The sequence below is a fragment of the Caloenas nicobarica genome, chromosome Z, assembly GCF_036013445.1.
Source record: "Caloenas nicobarica isolate bCalNic1 chromosome Z, bCalNic1.hap1, whole genome shotgun sequence".
Lineage (NCBI taxonomy): Eukaryota > Metazoa > Chordata > Aves > Columbiformes > Columbidae > Caloenas > Caloenas nicobarica.
The window spans coordinates 73119424-73139390 of record NC_088284.1 but is presented as its reverse complement, the minus strand read 5'-3'; the positions used below and the strand labels follow the sequence as shown (position 1 = coordinate 73139390).

Below are 19967 nucleotides of genomic sequence, written 5' to 3'. Positions count from 1 at the left end.
GTGAATAAAAGCCTAACTTACAGTTTAAGCCCTAACTGATCCCAGATGGATAGGACGTGTAAACCTGTCATGACAAAAAACCCTCAGCATTTGACCAACATGTAAAAAAGCAAGGAAGTAAGAAAAAAGATCACACATAAGGTCCCACTTCCAGATGTCACTTCACGGACATTCCAGATTTCACGTAGCATCTGAAGTCTTGCCATTAAAAAGCAATCATTTGGCATCACTCACCTCTAGCAGCCTCCTTCACCAACCAGCTAGTGCTTGTAAGCATTAGTTTGTTCAACACACAAATGAAAGCATGACCCCATCACAGCAGCCTTACAAGGCAAAAAGGCAAATGAACATCACCCAAGGAGCATAACAGCAATGACTTGACCTGTCTATGGCTTCATTTTACCACTTTTTAAAGTGATAGTTGATAACATGAATTTTTAGTTACCTACTATGGACTCATGGAGGTGTTTTTCCACTCTCCAATCACCACTTGGTTAATAGAAGAGCAACTAGGGATACACTTTTTAGTATATAAGAAGATAAACATGAAAGGCAGAAAAAATTATTCCAATTTCATGCTGCCAAGAAAAGAGAAGAGGCCTTCCCGTTACTCCTTTCTTTACTATAGTGACTGCTAGGAACCATTACAAAAATTTGGCTTTTTTTTTTTTTTTCCTCAGAGCATTAGGTCTTCTTTCTAGCAGAAACGTATTACCTCTTTCGAGTCCTTATATTATCGTAGGTAAACCCTTCACCACCATTGATGTCACTTTGAACAGCAGATGTACAGACTCAGTTACACAAATCTTGACAGATGCTTTAAAGCAATTAATAAAAAAATCCTAAAACCCCGAGGACATGTCAACATGATTTTGTAGGTGAGTAGAGGTACCCACAACTGTGAACAACAGTCTCAGCAGACTGGCAACGGGCAAATCACACCACAGAAATGCAGATAAAAAGCTATAGGTCTCCCTGAAATGGCAAGGCAATATAAACTCTGATGTTAGTACTGACTTCTCTGAAATAGCTAGTTCAGCAAACCTTTGCATAAACACAACATTCCATATTTCTCGCACTCATGGGTTTACTGCTGGTTAAAATGAGGGGGAAAGCCACATACCACCTCCCTGTCCCACCAGCCTCCGGACTTGCCTCCTCTTTCCTCACATGGCATGCCTGGAGTTGTGTTTTTAGCAAACGTCTTGTTTTGTATCAGGGACCAGACGGCTGAATCTTGAAGCAAGTTTGGTACACGATGTACTGTGGCAAAGAAACGTGCAGAATGAGCTGCATAAGGCATATGAAACTTTACTGGATGACCCGCCAAAGCATAAGGACAAGCTGAACTAATTTAAGCAGTTATGATCTCTACAATCCTTATTTCCTCCGAATTCTGCCCCATCTCTCTCTTCCAGGGTGTGTTCTGGCTGCAAATGAAGATAACCTCCTGTGCCCTGCGTTAACTCGCTCAGCAATTAAAAGAGCTGCAATAAGTTAATAGCTGTGGTTCAGTATTAGGCAAAAGACGCAGAAAAGATATAAAAGAGATTTCTAGACAGATGGTGCAGCCCATTGTTGTACTCTTCCCTTAAAGTCCTCCTGAACAACAGCAACAAGTCTTTTTCCACTTAATGAAACCCTTTCCCTACCAGCATGAAAGGCAATTACCTATTTCTGATGTCACAGGGACTGATGTGAGCGCTGACTGGGCGGTACCACTGGTCATATACTTCCTTGTGGAAGGAAGTGGTTGCAACTATTCAGCATGCCTTCAGGCCAACTACCAACAAATTGCACAGGTTACACCTGTTATTACAGTGCCCACAACACTACCCTCTATTGTCCCAGTGAAGACCAGTTATACAAACATACCTCCCCACAAAGCCTTCCCGTCTGTTGCTGCTAGTCACCACACAGCCTGCTTTAAAGAGTTATGGAGCTATAGCATCTCACTCATTTGGAAGCTCTCCGTAAAAGTGAATAAATTCACTGTGAAAATGGATTTGTGAGGTTTTACTAAGGGGTTGTGGAAGTCTGGGAGGGGAGTGCCAGAGGAAAGGGAGAACATCGCTCCGTTCCCAGTGCTGGCTGTACCATCACCCCCCTGGAAACAGCCTCTGCTGGTAAAGCCAGGTATTTCCTGAGTCCACCTTCAGTGTCTAGAAAAAAAGATTTTACTGGAATTTGGAAAGGCTCAGACACAAGAATAGGAAATCTTTACCTTGTAAATACTGAAAAAAACCAAACCAAAACAAAGCCCAGGGTAAAGCATACTTGATGGTCTCTGCGCTTTCCCACTAGCAAGAGTGAGCATCACAAAACTTAAAATCACCCCATAGAAACTGGCCAGATTTTTCAGTCTGACAGGAAAGATCAATGACAGCCTGAAGACACAACAAAACTAAGCTACTCAGTCACTTCTGCAGAAGAAATTGGGATCCTTACGGGAAAACAGGTGAATTTTCCATGCTGCTGTTACGCTATCACATCACGAAGGGGCAAACCCCATTTTTCACATGCACCAAGACACACAATAACTACACAGAGTAAAACTATGCTTATGTAAATAATACTTCATCCCCAAAACACAGCACACGTGCCCAAAGTGCAATTGGAAATCAATGCATATCCAGAAAGATTTTTCCATCAACCCCCTGTCCCTTGCGAGAAATGAGCTAGTCCCTTCTTTGAAATAATCAATAGTTAATTCAATTTGACATTAAATGTCAGTTCTTTGCAGATGTTGAGAGATTAGACCTTTTCTTATGCAGGCTAAGTGGGTTAATCCACCAGCATCAATTTCTATCCAGGTAATTTCTGCTCACAAAACTTCTGTTATTGGTGAAGTAATGCACTATTTGAACACAAACATTTCCAGAGCAATTATTTTGAAAAAAAAAAAAAAAGGATAATTTTCCAGCCTGACACAGCAGATAAACAACAAAGAAGCTAGCTAAAAAAATATCATTAAGGCTTAAAAGGGAGAGAATGAGGAAGGGAGGGAGACATGCAACAAGAATAATGCAGTATTTTAAAAGTTTTGCTATCATCAACAAATTACTTGTTAACAATAAATAAACTGGCAATTGAGCTGGTTGTCCCAAAACCCAGAACCAGTTGGTATTATACTAACCCCTCTTTCCTGCCATCACTGTTTGGCTATACAGCAGCACGATGAGATTTTGTATTATCAAATTCCATCCAACAAGCTGGGGGTCATGTCCGAATGCACGGAGCTGCAGTAGTGGTAGGAGAGCTGCATTTACACAACATTTCCTGCGACAGGGAAGGGTTGGCAGCACGGTTAGCTGAGACAGCCTCCTGCCTAAGCGCCGAGAGAGAAAAGAGCCTGCAGCAAGACCTCTGGGCAGCAAGTGCCATCCCCACCTGCCATCAGATTTCCAGCCTGCTGCCTGACCCACCTAAACACCTCTGGGGAGACCAGGGTAAATGAACGCGAGCACCCAGCAGATTAGATCACAAGAGAGGAGATCCCCTCCTCTGGCTGTTAAAAAACATCCTCCTTTTACCCTGCGTGCATCATCTGCTTTCTGGTTTTTCTCTTTGACAACCAAAAAAGCAGAAGGGTAAAAATGCTCCCAAGTTCAGATCTAACCCAGCCAATGAACATGTCAGTGCAGGTACTACTACTACTGTCCATGCAGTACTACTACTACTGCACTACTCCTCCTCCAACTTCAGAGAGACAATGTCCGAAATGATTGTCTTGGAAGTGATTCAGTGTCACAAATACACACTGCAGAATCAGGGATTTTATTATTGCTATGGTCCCATATAAGTAACACATCTGCTTTTATGTTTGTATGACGCCTGCTTTGATTGCACTTAGTCAGCCAAAGCATACATTTCTCATAATATATAACACAACCACCTCTTAGCCACTAAGAGCATCAAAAGCAGGACCGCAGCACATTTAGCTGTGTATCACCTTGCACATCACTTTAGAAAGAACAGCAACACCTGGCCAGAGCATTCAGCTTTTACCTAAGCCAAACCAAAACAAAGTAATAACAAACACCACCTCGGGAAATTTAACCTCAACTTGCCCAGCCATCTGAAAAGCACCTTTAAAAAAAAAAAAACAAAAAGAAAAATCAGGACGAACGGAACTAATTTAATGAGATCAAATAAAAATGCAGCAGTCTAAAAGCATATTACTAAAGCAAAACCAAAGTAGGTCATATTTTCTACTTTTCCTCTTCCTTCAGCCAACTCACACCTGTATACACCAATGAGATTTTAAAAAGGCGCTCCAGGGGATTTTGCAGCTTCCTGAAGCTATGAGACACTTAGTTTCCAGTGCCTCAGTCATTGCTTTCAGGAGCACAATACAGCTGTTAGCCTTCCTTATGTAAGGAAAAAGATTAAGTTTTCAGTGGTAATCCAGGGCTAGAAAAAAAATTACTTCAACACGCATTTAAAAACTTGCCCTCTCATTCAGTGGGTCTCTTCCACAACATAATAATCAACAGAGGATCTCAAATCTATGTCATTTGCATTCACAGCGCAGCCTCTGCTTCAAAGAAAATGACATCAGTCAAACCTTTTTGAATAGGACCTCTGTGGCTAATCAGGGAAAGATGATTGTTCTGGCCTCAATAATTAATAATATGAGTACTACGAGACTGCTGCTAAATCTTCCCATGACAGAATACAGCCTGCAAGGACTTCAGCAGAGATGTGGCAGGTGGAGCCTCCTTGCACAAGCTAAACAGCTCCATGAACTCTGCAGAAGCAGAGTTATATGAAACTGTCCCCTCTTCCCCACTGAGAAATTAATGAGACAATTGGTCACCTTATTCATCTGCCATGCACTGAACAACAACGAAACGGGCAGTCCCTCTGAGAAACCATCTGCTCTCACAGAGAACACAAGGGTCAGGAGAGATATCTTCCCAGCCATCCCACTGGGGCAAGACGAGAGGCCCTGACAGGCCCCCTCCTCCCCCTCCAAAAAAAAAAAAAACCCAACACAAAAAAACCCAGAACAATCTGACTATATAATAGAAAAAATATCTATTCACAGATTTTCAGGGCAAAAAATCAGATAGTACACTATTCTGAAGCATTTATCTTGCAGGGAAATCTTTTCCATATGCCACTGTATTTTGCCTGCCACCATGCCTCATACCCCTTTTTGAGGATGACAAAAGCAGTGTGACCATAGTTATGCACTGAGTTCCACCAAAGGACAGACGTTTCAAAAGCCTGTAATTAACCTATGCATGTCTGCCTTTCTCCTTTACCTGCTCTGATGTTTATCCCCAGAAGGGACCTTAAAATGCTTCGCTGTGGCCACTGTGAAGTTTCTTCAGTAAGTGGATTATTCCCCAAATTACAAACTGTTAATTTGTTCTGGAATTGTTTTTGTCTTGGGGTTGTGCTTTTTTTGTTTCGTATTGTTTTTGTTTGGTTGGGGTGGTTTTTTTGGTTTGTTTTGCTTCATTTGTTTATTTTGGCAAACCAAGGGTCTGATCCTGTGCCCATGAAGTTCAAATGCATTTTGTTGATGACCTCAATGGCAGGCAAGGAAGGCAGGAGGATTCCCACTTCCCCAAGGATGTGCCACAAGTTCAACCCTGCTGAAGTCAGACCTGCAACATGTACCCACACAATTTCCTTTTGTGGGTTACTCATGGCAAAAGGTATTTGAAGAGACGACATTACAGCATTGATGGAAGCAGAATGGATTCTCATTTGGCCCATTGTGACACTTATTTTCAGCTTAATGGAAATGACCAAGAACATCTTGAAGGGAAAATAACAAACATCTTCCCTCTTCTGCCAGTGGTAGCAAGATACTCACTTAAAAGGCCTTTTCAAAGGCACATAAACATCCCATCATGAAGGCAGGAAACTAAACACTGCTGTATCTGATTAAAAATAAAAAAGATTTTTCTTGGCCTTTCTAGTCTTCTGTGTCCAAAACAATTAACTCCTTTCCCTCAGGATATTCTAGGGGATTTTTATGTTTACTATTCAGACTAATGCAACCAGAAGAAAATGCCACATTTTACTAATAAACAGAAAACACATTCTGAAAGGATAAGCCCATAATATTTGGCATTGTAACATATGAAATCATGAATACACTCATCCTAAGCCACGCCACTTATAGTACAAACTAGACTTACATCAGCAGCAGGCTAATTCACAAGGCATGCAGCAGCACACACATTTATCTGTATACTACTCAGATGAAATAAAAAAAAAAAATTAAAAAACTTATATATCAAGAGGTGCTCATAATTTTCTATTCAAATCTGAACATTTTTGCTAAAAATGCCACCACTGTGCTGGCCCCAAATGAATCATGTTCATTTTCCCTGTTAAACACAGGATACTTTTTTTTTTTCTTTCTCTCTCTCTGCTATACATTGAGGGACTTGACATCTTACTTACCATTGGACAAAACTTCCATTTAATTTGTTTAGTTGTCCTTTATAAGAATCCTTTCTGTACTTCCCTGACCTAGGTCAGTTTGCACCATTCAGTGCAAGTCTCTCACTTGCTCAGCCTCCTTTCCTGATTATTTCCATATTGTATCTATTCCACACCCATCTCTTGGGCAGAATTATCTTGCTGTTTTTTAAATCCAAACTGATACGTCATCTTCTATTGAAGCCTCCAGCTTCCCTGAAAAGCTTCTTCTGAGCTTTGTCTGAAAAGTCCAAAATATTCTGCATGGCTTCCTCGGTTTTCTCATTTTCCTGCACTTTGCCCTTTAAAGCCAAAATGTCAGGTTGTCTTCCCATTATCAACTAGAACCTCTAGACTTATTTCAGCTATTATCTATCAGGAATGCAGCTTCTCCTAATGACATCCATTAATGCTTGCTTGTTAAGGATTGCAGAGAGATGATGATTGCTTTGTCACTCAGCAAGGCTGGAGAAGCTCTTCGCACTCTCACTTGGGGAAATGAATGAGCATCTGCCTTAATGAATGGGGTGCTGGCTGGTACATGCATGTTTCTTCAGAGGTATTAGGAGCTTCTTCAACAGGATGATCAGGTCAGCATGAGATAAAATAACCAAACATACATATAAGAATTACTTTAAAGCATCTGCACTAACCACAGCACCAGCTTCAAGAAACAACTGCAGCAGGAGCTCCACTGTGTTTTGGTGGTTTGTGCTTTTTGTCATTGGTGTTGTTGTTTGTTTGTTTTTGTTTGGGGTTTTTGTTTGTTTTTTTGGTGTGTGGTTTTTGTTTGTTTGTTTTTTGGGTTTTTTTTGTATGTGTTGTGGTGCTGTGTGGTTTCCTCCCCCCCACCCCAATAGTGAGTGCTGGAACAATAAGATATCCTTGAAAGTTAATTTCTAATTTCTGTTTCAAGTAAAAGCAATGTGAACTAGGAAGACTCCAGAGTAATAACTGATGCCATAATGTAATGTCAATATTATCTCACTACTCTAAACTTCAAGAAAGAATCACCAGAAAATTGAGGAAAAACACAAGCTAGCCACTGACCACTGGAAAATAATGCCAATCTGCTCAGGCTTGTGTAAACAAGTCACTACAATGTGGATGGTCTCTCATAGCACAACCACAAGGAAGCTGCTGTCATATGACAATGTTTTCATAATCTGCACATTCATCGTAATGACTTCTAAAGTAAAGTATACTTCTAAAATAAGTCATTTCCAAACAGTTTCTGAAATGCTTTTAAAATGGTTTATTTCTACTGACAGACATTAAATTTGAAGAAGTTAGCTAGCAGGGACAAAAGTTCAAAGTCACCATGGATAGCTCATCATTTAAGATACATCATTAACTATTGCCAGCATCGTGCGTGCATGTATGTGTGTAAAAGAAGCATGTGCATGCTTTTGTCCTCCTCCACTATAAACAAAAAAAAAAAAAAGCAAAGAACCGCTCATTAAAATTATTCTGAACACTGGAATTACAAGACGCTGTTTTCACAACACGGAGCCAAGGTGAAGGCATTGCCTCACATTGGTAGTTGACAGAATTTAACTCCTAGTGCATTCTTATCACTATTTTGCTTACTAAACAGTATCATTAAAGAAGACAGTAGTAGGCAAAGTCACTTGTATCAAGGTGTAAATAACCATATAAGATATCAACACGCTTTCCTCCAGCTTTCACTCCTCAGCAGGAAAAGCAGCAAGAGCTTATCTTCTCAGTAACTTACAAACAGACATTTAATATTTACTTCCAAGAAAAAAAACTAAAGTGATACAATTCAACACTTCCATGGATCAGCAGCAGAGGCTCCATTTGCTAACACTACCTGACATGATCCACCTTCTGTTTAAAACTCAGAAAAGTAGTAGTATGCTGGCATCCTTCTGAAACGAGTTTGTATTTAAACATTCAGGCAATATCCTTTTCGTTAGATAAAATATCTGAATGATAACAGAATGCCACAATTCTCTAAACAGCTTTGAGAGGGACCAGCATTAAAACAAATACTACTTTTTCCCCTGCATCCAAAAAACAGATGTTCAATCTTCAGGCAGAATGAACCACCACAAAATACAATAATGTGGAAATGCTGAAGCCAAGGAAGTCCACAATTAAGCATGCCAGACCTCAACCCCCAAATTACAAATGTACCATCCTAATATAGATCTACATAGACCCTGACCAATGGTGCACAAACAGCAGTTTAATTATCTGAAATAGAAATTTGCCAAGCATCCCCCGCAAAAAAAAAACATTAAAGACTGCAAGGCATTAGCTTAACATGGTTCAGGTCAGCATCAATGCAGACACAGTGACTGTTTATCAGCCCCTCAAACTAGAAATAACAGTCATGCTGCTTCAGAAATATTTTTGTAACATCTGAATCAGTTCAACTGACTGTTATGCAGGCCATTTCTGCAGTGCTGTATTTCACATAGTTAAGCGGAATGAAGTTTGAAAGAATTTAGAATTGACAATAAGAAAGAATAATCTTAATGACAGGGTTTAAATTCCCTATTCTCACTTCAGTGCTTTTTCCCAAGGCTACAAACAAACTTATCTGATGGACAGCAGTGACCCAGAAATCAGATCTTACCTTTGATCTTGCCACGATGGAAGGGGAGCAAACCCAGTAGCTCGAGACAACAAAAATCCTAATGTTGACAAATGAAAGGTAATTACTTCTTGCCCACCACGTGAGTCTCTGGTGTGCTTGAGACAACACACCCAGAATTTATGAGTCCATGCTGTAAAATCACGGCTGGTTACTAGTTTCTCGGCAGAGATCGAAAGGGCTTCCTTACCCCCACTGTCTGCACCACATTCCCCACTGTATACAGCATCCAAACTCAACCAGTTGGTGTTTTTGAGGAACAACCTTTAAGGATGACGAGGAAGTAACACATTCCCAAAAATATCCCATGAGCAGCAACAGCTGTCACAGATGCTTAGTGGAGAGCTGCAGCAGAGTACTGGGCTTTGGCCTCAGGTAGCTCATGCTGATCATTCCATGAATTCAAGATTTATAAACTCAAAGCAGTTCTGAAATATGCCCTGAAAGGAGGCAGATAAAGAAAACTCCAAGGTTTCATCACCTTTCCCTCTGAGCCCTCCCTCTCAATTATCAGGTGAAGTTTAATGCAACTTAGGCTGCTGCCTATCTGAATAAGCAGGTAAACATGGAGGATTAGCATGCAGCTTGACTAATTCACTTTGAGAACTGACTTGGATTAACTTGGAGTTGTGTTTAGCAGACAAGCTTTTAGTGCATACAAGAGGTCACATGAATTAAGAAGGTTGTTGTAAATTCGCACCATACTTCAGTCATTACTCAACTTCTCTGACTAGGGACCCAGCACACATACTGCCCAACAGAAACAACAAATATTTCGATCAGAATATTTAGGAGATACCAAGAATTCAAGAGGAAAATGAAAAGCCAGGAGGCAGAATGCAGTCAGTGTAAAAACATAACAACAACAAAAAATCTTCTAACATATACAATGACAGAAAAGTTACTGTCTAAGCACTCTCTAGCCTGTCGCAGTACTTTTCAGATACACCTCATTTACACATCTTTTAAAGAGCAAGAAAGGAGAAAAAGCAATCCTATTGGAGAAAAGAGCAACTGAGTAGTGGTGGATTATTCTTAAAGAAACAAGAAAAACAAAACTAATTAGTAGTTTGCTTCAAACTCTCCCCTTGGAACGCTGTGCACATTAACATGGGTACAAACATTAAACCCATACACACTTCAAAGCCTCCTCAAGACAGTTTCTAACAAAAGCATAACCCATAAAGCATTACTTGGGAACCACTAAGACTTTTTTCAAAACTACACAAATAAACTAAGAAGTCCAAGAGATCCAGGCCACAACAGGAGAACATACTGAAATCCACCCAAACCCCAGATTTTTCAGGCATCCCACAATCACAACCCACCAGCTGCGTCCATGACACCAAAGCTAAAGGCCCATGCAGAGCTCCTCTAACCCCTGACAAAGCCCACTCAGGCATGCTGGGTCTGATTTTCAGTCTCTCCTGCCACTGAGCAGCCTCTCCTAGGTTGGCCCACCTTATATAATACAAACATGCATCATGGCGCCCTGGCAAAATTGACACCGTTTTGGAGGAGCCCAATGCCTAATGCATAAAACCGCCGCTGGGTCCTGCAGCAGCCTCCTTCCAAGGATGCTCCACTGAACCCAACAGGCAACACTGCCAGCCATGAAGAGTAAAGTAATTTAACCGAATCCTCAGAGTTTCCCAGTACAGCTATACTGGCATCCCCCTCTAGTGGAGATGCCGCTTATACCAGCAACAGTCCCCACCGCAGAGTCTCGGCGGCGAAGTTCATCAAAGCATAAGTGGAATGGGCAGGGGGAGATACAGGGCATGGAATGCCTGCTGGTACAATTACAGGAGGCAGATGCATGGCAGCTTCATGTTCAAGTTTCCTACCGACCGAGAACTGTCACCTCATCTTGGTAGCTCCAAGGAAAGTCATTATTTTCTCTCCCTCTTTTTCCACATGCCTGCCGATGCTGAAGCACACAGCAGCAGGGTGTGGCTTCAATGCCAAAGCCTTTTTTTCCCTGCAATTTTGTGCCACTCTCCTACAGGAAAAAGCAACTATTCCGAGAGCCCCTTCACGGAGTCTTCATGGCATACTAAGAAACAGTTTAGAGAGAACTGAAAAACTGGTAAACAAGTCTCTCGACCAGAACTTTGTCATTAAAATCTGAGTTACTGGCTTCTGTTCATAAGAAACTTCGTGGAGGAGATGCTGGGGATGGAAATATGAAGAACCACAGGAGAAGTGTTTGTTCAGGCATATTAGTTTTAAGGCATTTATGTGTTCTACAATCATGTAATTCCCTCCTGTCATCGCGTTGTCATCAGCTTGCACATCTCTCCCTGAATTTTTTTCTCTAGGCTGAACCTCTTCTTAGGATGCTTTTGCATGCGTAATGTAAGCATCCCAACACAGGGAACAGAAATACACCGTACTTCTTGGAGACCCAGGCACTAAGCTATGCTATTCCTATCAATCGTTTCCAAGAATGCAATATTTCTAGAAACCTATTTTAAGTCTAATCACTAATTACCAGAATCATTTAAATCATATGGTAATACCCTGAAGTCTCAGTCATCTTCCAGTCTTGCTTGCATGGGGTATTTGGAATAGGACACTGAAACTGCTCTAAACAAGAAGCTAAAGACTAGAGGGGCAAACAAGGTGAATTTGGAAAAGTCTTCTCTAGTTTGCAAGGTTTCCATACGGAGAAATGCAGTGCTCTGAGGTGAAGTTTTCATCAGTTCATCCAGAGTCTGAGGAGGAGCAAAATGAACCTGATGCGCTGGCAGCCACAAGAGGACAGGTCTCAAAGCCCTTCAAAGAAACCACGCTCAGGGCAGGTCCAAGGCACCCCGGCTCATGTCCACAGCATTGCTCTCCATGTCTTCCACATTTTGGGAGGGACAGCAATCAAAAGCCAAGATCACTAAACTTGATAGGCATTTATAATGGTATCTTTCAAGTAGAACACGTCACTTTAAAGATGTTATTCTTTGAATGTTGGGTACCTATCCAGACATCAATTTTCCTTAATTTGGTTACTCCGCTGCAATATATCAGGAAAACAACCAGTGAATCCCTTTTCCTTGACAGGAGGAATGTGGGAGCAGTCACCTTGTTGGAGCACTGGCTTTGTGTCTGCAAGAGCATAGCAGTAAGTGGGAGGGACATGTGGATAGAAACAGCTGAATGTGCCAAACAATCCTTCACCAAAAGCCAAGACTTCACACCTCAACCAAATCTAAGGATTATAGGGATGGTAATCATATGCTCAAATGCAACTCCTTGCAGGTCCTAGGTGTTACCGTGGCAGATAGGACAACATGCTCTTAGTACCTTGGCTGGTTCCTCCTGACAGACAAGAGTGCTCGGGGACATTCTTGGCATGAACCCAGGGAACATTCAAATTATTCTCCTGTACCAATAATTTGCCGATCAGACACCTCAGCAGAGCCATGTACACATTTGCAAAGACATCTTCCAATTTGATTACATGTAATGCAGTATTAATACAGAACTGAGTGTGCAGCAGTCTCCTTTGGGATTTACAGGCTTACTGTCATCAGTCTGAACCTATTCTGGTCTATTGCACATTCCCCTACCAATTTCCCCAATGCTGTTTTACTTCAATAACTAATTTTATGTGTTCAAAACTAGCAGACAACTACAGAAAGGTATTACAAAGTTTAATCCTTGGCAAAGTAGCCAAATTGACCCTTTACATCTCCCATTACAGCTTCATTTACCATATCAAAGCAACAACTTTCCACTGCAGCTCATCTCAGGACTCTACCTATCTTGTAAAACTACAGACCAAATCTCTACAGGGAATCACTGAAAACACACCTGTCACAATAGGCATGGAAACAGAAACTACACCAAAATTGCATAATTTACTTCTACTAGCTGAAATGTCAATGGAAGTACTCAGAAATGTCTGGATAGAAAAGCAAACAGACACACAGATACATCCAGCCCCCCCAGCCTTTGCTACTACTTCACCTTCGGTTACAAGTAACTGTGAAAATGGTTACTAAAACAACAACGAAATCTTAGAGGTGCTAGGATCCAAGAAGTGGTATCACAGCTGCACTGTGGAGGACTGGAAAAAAACAGAGGAACCAAAAGAAAACTGATCCCACCAAGAAAGTCAGTGAGTACCTGATGCAAGCAAAGGAACCAAAGGAATATGGTGTCTTGACCACAATAACTACCCCTACGGTCCCGCCAGTGCAAGGCAACTTCTACTAGGGGCAAGGTGACCTCCTCCCAGCACAGCCGTTGGCCTGAGATGTTAACTCCCCATCTTCCACCAAGGTCTCCTGCCTTCAGCCAGCCAGTCAAGGGCCTGCAGCTGGCACAGCTGCTCAACAATTTGCTTTTCCTTACCCCAAAGAAGCAGGAGAGCAGAGGTGCTCATCACCCGCTGGGCTGCTGCACTATGAGCTGGAGGAACAGCAACTGCTGCACCCGCAGTGTCCCCAGGGCAAGGATCAGCACTTCCACCTTGCTCGCTGACAGCAAAGATGATTCAGAAATGAGCAGCCAACAAACCTGGGCTTTCTTCTGCACCAGGACCATGGTGGCATGGGGATGGGAAGGGGAGGGCACGTGGCCATTCACACACTGAAGGTGCCTAAGACTGCCCCGGGTCCCTCGCTCCATCACCAGCAGCAGATCAAGCCTTCAAGGCACCATCCTGCAGGTCTGACATCCACAATGGGTCAAATGGGGGTTGCACTATCCATGACTAAACATTTAGTGAAATGCAGTGACTATGGACTCTTTACCAATGTCCCATTGCAACAGACAAAACACCACTTATAGTGCTTGCAAAGTATGTAGCTGTTTCTTCTTGAGAGGTCAGCACTCATTCTCCCTTTCTGCAAACACCAACCTGAAGTTTAAGCACCTAACAAACAGATGCGACCTGTACGGCATCTCCTTGTCTTCTCAAATACCAGTAAGTCTTTGCTGGGGTTGTGTTAAGCTCAGTGCTCTTAAATAAACATCCATCCATCCATCCAAATAAGACACAAATTTCTCTATGCAGTAAACATTCAATACACACCCAACACTTTTTTTTTTTAAAATTTGAACAGAGCTGCAGCCTACTTCACAATAAAAAAGGGATACTGTTCTAGTTATACATACATTTTTCCATCGAGGATGAAAACAATCATCCCCAAATGGCCAAAGAAGTTCTAATAAAAGTCTCTGCAAACTGCTCCATAAATAATATACTGGCACCATTTCGTATTTGACACACACACCCTAAAAAGAGGGGGAGGAGGGAGGGAAAGGGGCTTACAATGAAAAACAGTATGCATTTCCTTTGCCAGATTTTTACCACTCTTAAAATCTCCAGCATTTTGTACAGAAAGATCTTGCCTTTGATGTCAATCCAATGCTTTTTTTTGCTTGCTCCTGCAAGCACTGCAGTATGCAATACATTTTCTAGCTGGCAAAGAAATGGATGTACTGTCTAGAGAGCGCCTGTGAAATTCACCCTACTCAGAAGGTCACTGTGGCATGTAAATTCCTGAAGAACAGGCTAAATGGTGTGTAGGTCTCGTGCTGGCATACTACAGAGACTTGAAGTTCATAATGTACAACTATCAAACTCATCAGCACTAATTCCAGCAGTTTCAAAAATCCGCTTCAGGAGATGTTTGCCTATTACTAACAGTCAGAAGCAAAAGCAGAAAGATAATATTAGGCTCACATACTTGGCACCTTTGTATTTTTAAATAGAAGGCAAAAGCACCTTCAAATTTTATCTAGAGTATGCTGCATAGAGCCAAAAAAAAATAAGCAGTTCCAATGCCTCTCGAGTTAAAGTAATTTAAAATAAAAATAATCCAACTGGCACAAAACTCTGGTGCAGTTCTCACCAATACAGTACCTGCGCCCTCAAAACACGCTTCCTCCTAAAAGAGATGCAGCTTCCCACTTCTGCAGCTGGAAGCATTTCTCGTGCCACTGATCCATGCGATTTACCACCACTTCAGCAGCAGACCACGCTGGTGAGGAACAGTGAGGGGCAAGGCTTACCCACCATTTCCTCAGCAGGAATGGCAGCCAGGGCATCATCCAGCTCCACCAGCAATAATCTTAAAGGCGTTTGGAAAGCAAAACGCTCTCCACACACCTCAGGCTCTCCATCCCAGGATTGGCCTGAGGAGGAGGGACATGGTCCCCATCCCTGGCAGTGCTGCTGGCAGGGGCACACGTCTTACCCAGACTCCTTGAACCACAGCAGCCACATGAATCTGCGGCTGTTTTCGTCTGCCAGAAGCAGAGGAAGAAAGTTTGCTTTCTTTTTAAGAAGAAATGCTTCTGTACACTGGGGTAAATGTGCTGGCACCCACCTATTTATGTACACTAACATAATTGACTACATCAAGTGGGTCAAGAAGGAGCCAGATCCAGTATGAAATAGACGCAGGAGTAAGAAAAATGTGTTTAGCAAACTACTCCAGGCTGCGCCTATCAGGAAATTCTGGAGACTTTGCACTGATGCAAGCAAGTCTGTATACAGAGATGCAATGCCTTAACCACTTCAAAAGGTCCTTTTCAAGAGCTCATTCCGGAAATGCAATGATCACGGAGTGGCCATGTGGGACAGGAAACATATATACTATCCAAACTGGCACTAAATAGGCTCTCTTCCCTGCCAGTGCTAAATGTTGCACAAATGGAAACTACATTTTTAAGAATAAGAGGCACTAGTCATGAAAAAATGAAAATTGATCCTAGAACGCAATCTTCAGCCAAACAATGGCTGAGACTTTGGAAGCCACGTGTGCTGTTAATCACCTTGGGAGTGGGGGAAGAGTGTCAGGCAGTCAAGAAACAGCAGCTGACGACAGGAAAAGATCTGCATATACAAAGCTGGGCACTTCCCCGAATTCTCATCTAGCTTCATTAAAAACTAAAACAAGGCACCAGACCTGCTTCAGATGTTCATTATCATTTGGTTCAGCATGGCAACAAAGGTCCAAGAATGCATATGCAACGCTTCTACTTATATTAAAGCAAACAAGCTTGAAAGATAAATGAAGAAAACCAAAATCCAAGTCCCCTGAAATGTAAACAGAACAGCAGCTCTTATTCCCTAAACAGAGCTTTCCTCTTCCCTGGGAACAATTTTGTATTGCTGTCAAAGTAACACACCAGCCTTGCAGCTGAACCAAAGCCGTTCAATGCCAATACGGATTTTGCCATTGGCATCTGTGGGCCATGGATGGAGCCTGAAGCTTCCGAGTTAGCTGTGAAGGAATTCCAGGGAAAACACATAATGTGTTGAGTTCAGCCGTAACGCTGCACCACTGAGGAGTGTCACTTTTCTACAGTATCGTCTTGCGAGGCGTGGAAAAGCAAAGTCAAAACCACATATGGGTTCCTACGTAATCGCTACCAGTTCAAACCATTACTATGCAGGGTCCCCCACGACCAGATCTTTCTGCAGAGCAGTGGTCAGTGTTCTTCCTTCAAATTATCATTAAATCCTAAGACTTCAAATGGGGACTTCCCCCAAAGGGAAAGTGACCTTAAAAGAAAAGGAGAGAGGAAGAAAGAAAGAAAAAAAAAAAAAGTGAAAATAGTTATTTTCAGCTATTAGTATTGCCTATTGATACCTCTTGCGCTTTTGTTTCTTGTTACAACCACACTGTTTACTTTTTTGGAAGTTTTCTCCTTTTCAGACTACTAACCTGTTTAAAAAAAAAAAAAGAAAAAACCCATTGTGAAGGAAGAAACAGTGAAGTACACTATATATAAAAAACTAATCCAAAAACTAAAGATGCAGAAGGGATCAAATATTGTTTGCTTTGTCCTCCTTTCAGTAAAAAAGTTATACTTTTTTTTTCCCTAGCATTACTTGTAGCAGTTGCAGTTCAAGTAACCCATTCAAATGGATTTTAACTGAATTAAAGTGTCCCTTAAATTACATGAAGTTTTCTTTATGAAAGGGAGGAAATTCAACGAAGGTAGTAAATTCCAATTTTGGCGGGGGGGGGGGCGGGGCGGGGAAACAATCAGGGAAGGGACAACGGCCTCACAGTACAACCTGTTCCTGCTCTCAGATTCTTCTAGGTGCCCTTGGACCATCACCAAGACCATGAGAAAGGGCTGCGAGAGCTCCCCATCCAGCCCTGTTGGCAACAGAGCTGCACTCACACAATGAAGAATGCAGATCCACAGCAAACAGCAGGATAATGGTGCTCAGCAAGTCCTGGCAGGTCACCACTGAGAGGTGCTCAAAGCCAGCTCTTCAGAGGGCTCACCTTCGAGACCCAACGCGTGAAACTGCTGGGTAGCCAAAGGTGAGATGCTGGTGGTCTCCCAAAAACAAAAGCTACTCAGAAGAAACACTTGCCCTTCAGTTTAAATCTCTGAATATCAGACAAGGCAAGATCAATACGGAGAGGCTACTGAGAAACAATTAACTGTTCATTAAGGTGTTCTTAATGGTTCATCACAGCAATGTAAAAGCCAACCCTATGTAAGTCCTACCTAAGTTTCAGGTCCAGAGCAAAACACTCACTTCAACACCTCCTCCTGGATTCCCCACGTGGTTTCACTGTGTGAAACTTACTACAAGACCAAATTAAAGACAGATTTTTATTTTCTCTTATTTCCTAGCAGAGAAGGAATCTCCCAGAGTTTCTGATGAAAACCACACAGCCATAAGTATCTTTGCATACAATGATAAGATTGTCTGTTACTTGTTAAATTCACATATTAAAGCTGGGTACACAGTGTAGCATTACTTCAATTTTGCATTTCCCATGTGTTTTGTCTCAAAAGCTGTTTAACCTTTCCACCCTCAATAGTTGTTTGGAAGAGAGGAGGAAAAGAAAGCAGAGGCCAGTCAGTATTTTCCTCTCTCCAACCACCACCAATACTGGTAACTTTTCAGAACAAAGTCTAACTAGTGCAACCTATAATAGGGAGTGATAAGGACACCACCATACAGAGCATGAAACAGTGCTTGCCAGTATTCCTAAACAAGATTTACTTAGTTATTTGCAGCTGAAAAGCCAGAACCACAGTTCAAGTACAACTGCACAGGATGAGACAGTGTCAATCTTTTCTGGAGAAAACCAGCATTTCATTTAGTGTGGTTAATATTTAATAAAAACAACAGTAAAACACAGGCCTATCAAAGTGCTTTGTAATCCATGCACATATCAGTTAAGAAGAAACATACGGCACGCCTACAGCCAGGATTAGTGAGCTGCAGGACAGAACTTCACTTATGCCTCTGCACACAGAGTCCCGCTTCAGTCCATTGCTGGAATTGCCAGAACGTATTATTTTAGTACTACAGTATACTCCATCCTCACACAAGAGTAACAGGCTGCATGGCATGCAGTCCTGGCTGCCAAATTGAAACACGACTCTCAGACCTGAGAGTGACTCATTTTAGACCAAATGGCTCAACACACCGATCCTGACTTACCATGCAAGAGACTTTCACTGAAAAGATGAGAGTCGCAGCAGCTTTTAGTAGTAAAAGACTGCAGCCACCCACTGCAGCTTTGGGACCACAGGTTGCCTACAGAGGCTCCTGCAAGATATTTTGCCTTGAATCTTCAAAAAAAATGCAGCAAAGAAAAAAAAAGGAAAAAAAGGGGATTTGAGTAGCTTCTAATTTATTCACAGACAACTGAAATCAGAAAGCTGTGAGCTTGTTTTACAGAGAAATCCACAAGAAAAAAAAAGCTTAGGCATTCCAATGCTTTTCTGATAAAGGGCTATACAGAAAACTTTTCACACATTTCCATAGGAAGAGCTTTTGGGGGGGGGGAAGGAGGGGAATGGGGAGGGGGTCCCATTGTGGAGCTATTTAAAAAGAACATGCAGAAAGGAGTGAGACGAAAAATTCAGTCCCTCTGGTTCCACCTCTCTCCTCTCACTTCAGTTGGGTAAGGGCTTTTGTCCTAAAGCTTCTGTCCTGCTCCCCACCCTCCTGGTCTTTCCATAATGCCCTGTACCCTTGCGCTTGTCATTCATCCTTTCCCGATCCTTTACCTTTGTAAACACCACGGACACAGCTCTCATCTGACTTGAGCAGGCTCTTCGTCCGAAGGACTGAGGAAGTCAGGAGAGAGTGATGGCAACCATTTTTTTAGCTAGGACTTTTTCCACTGCCTTAGTTTGGAATAAATAAATCCAAAGAGACTTCATGGAAAGAAAAAAAAACCAAAAAAATCAGGACAGTAAGCGAACAATGGCAGTACTGTTAGTACCCCTTAATCAAACAAGTGTCCGTTACTTATTCCAGGCCAACCTCAGAGATGTTAGTCCAGCAGAAGCAGCAGTCTGACGCGACGCCAGCAGCCCACTAAAGCCCATCCCTGACGAGTCCTCCGCCGGACCCTGCCGCTGGCAAACGCGCGCCTCCCCCTTACACTACTGCAGGCCCGCGAAAGTTAGCACCACTTTCAGAAATTCTAAAGAAAACACCCAAAAAGAGGAGGGGAAAAAAAAAAGGCGCCACGGACGCGGAGTCCCCGGGGAAGGGGAAGCGGCACCTCTTCCCGGGCGGGGATGGCGGGACCCCCCGCTCCGCTCCGCGGGGCTCTTACCTGCGGGGGCTGCGCGGGCGCGGCTGGAAGGAGCGCGGCGCCGCCGCCGGCGCGCACAGAGGGAGGGGATGGGGGCAGGGAGGGAGGGACGGGGAGGGACGCGCTCCCGACGGGCTCCCTCCGCCCCCGCTCCGCCCGCCTCCGCCGGGCGGGGGCCCAGGTGCGCCCCGCTCCGCCCCGCCGGACCCCGCTCCTGCCCCGGCGGTGGCCTCCGGCGGGGGAATGCGGGAGCCGGGCGGTGCGCAGGGACCCCCGGCATCCCCGCTCTCCTCCGGGCTGCCCGCTCCCCGAAGGCTGCCTGGGAAAAGGGCTGTGGGTTTGGGGGCAAAGGCTGCGTGACG

At 43.0% G+C, this 19967-nt stretch overlaps 1 protein-coding gene across 7 annotated transcripts in view; it reads right to left on the bottom strand.

Moving 5' to 3' along the window:
* Positions 1-19702, bottom strand: part of LPAR1 (lysophosphatidic acid receptor 1) — a 75152-nt gene extending 55450 nt beyond the window's left edge. For 2 of the 7 annotated variants that reach the window (XM_065655473.1, XM_065655466.1), the window contains exons 1-2: positions 19627-19692; positions 19070-19219 (exon numbers count right to left, since the gene is read on the bottom strand). The gene's annotated coding sequence lies outside the window, so the exon portion shown is untranslated. The other 5 variants (XM_065655468.1, XM_065655469.1, XM_065655470.1 and 2 more) reach the window with 5 other exon arrangements.
* Between the last annotated feature and the right edge of the window lie 265 nt (positions 19703-19967).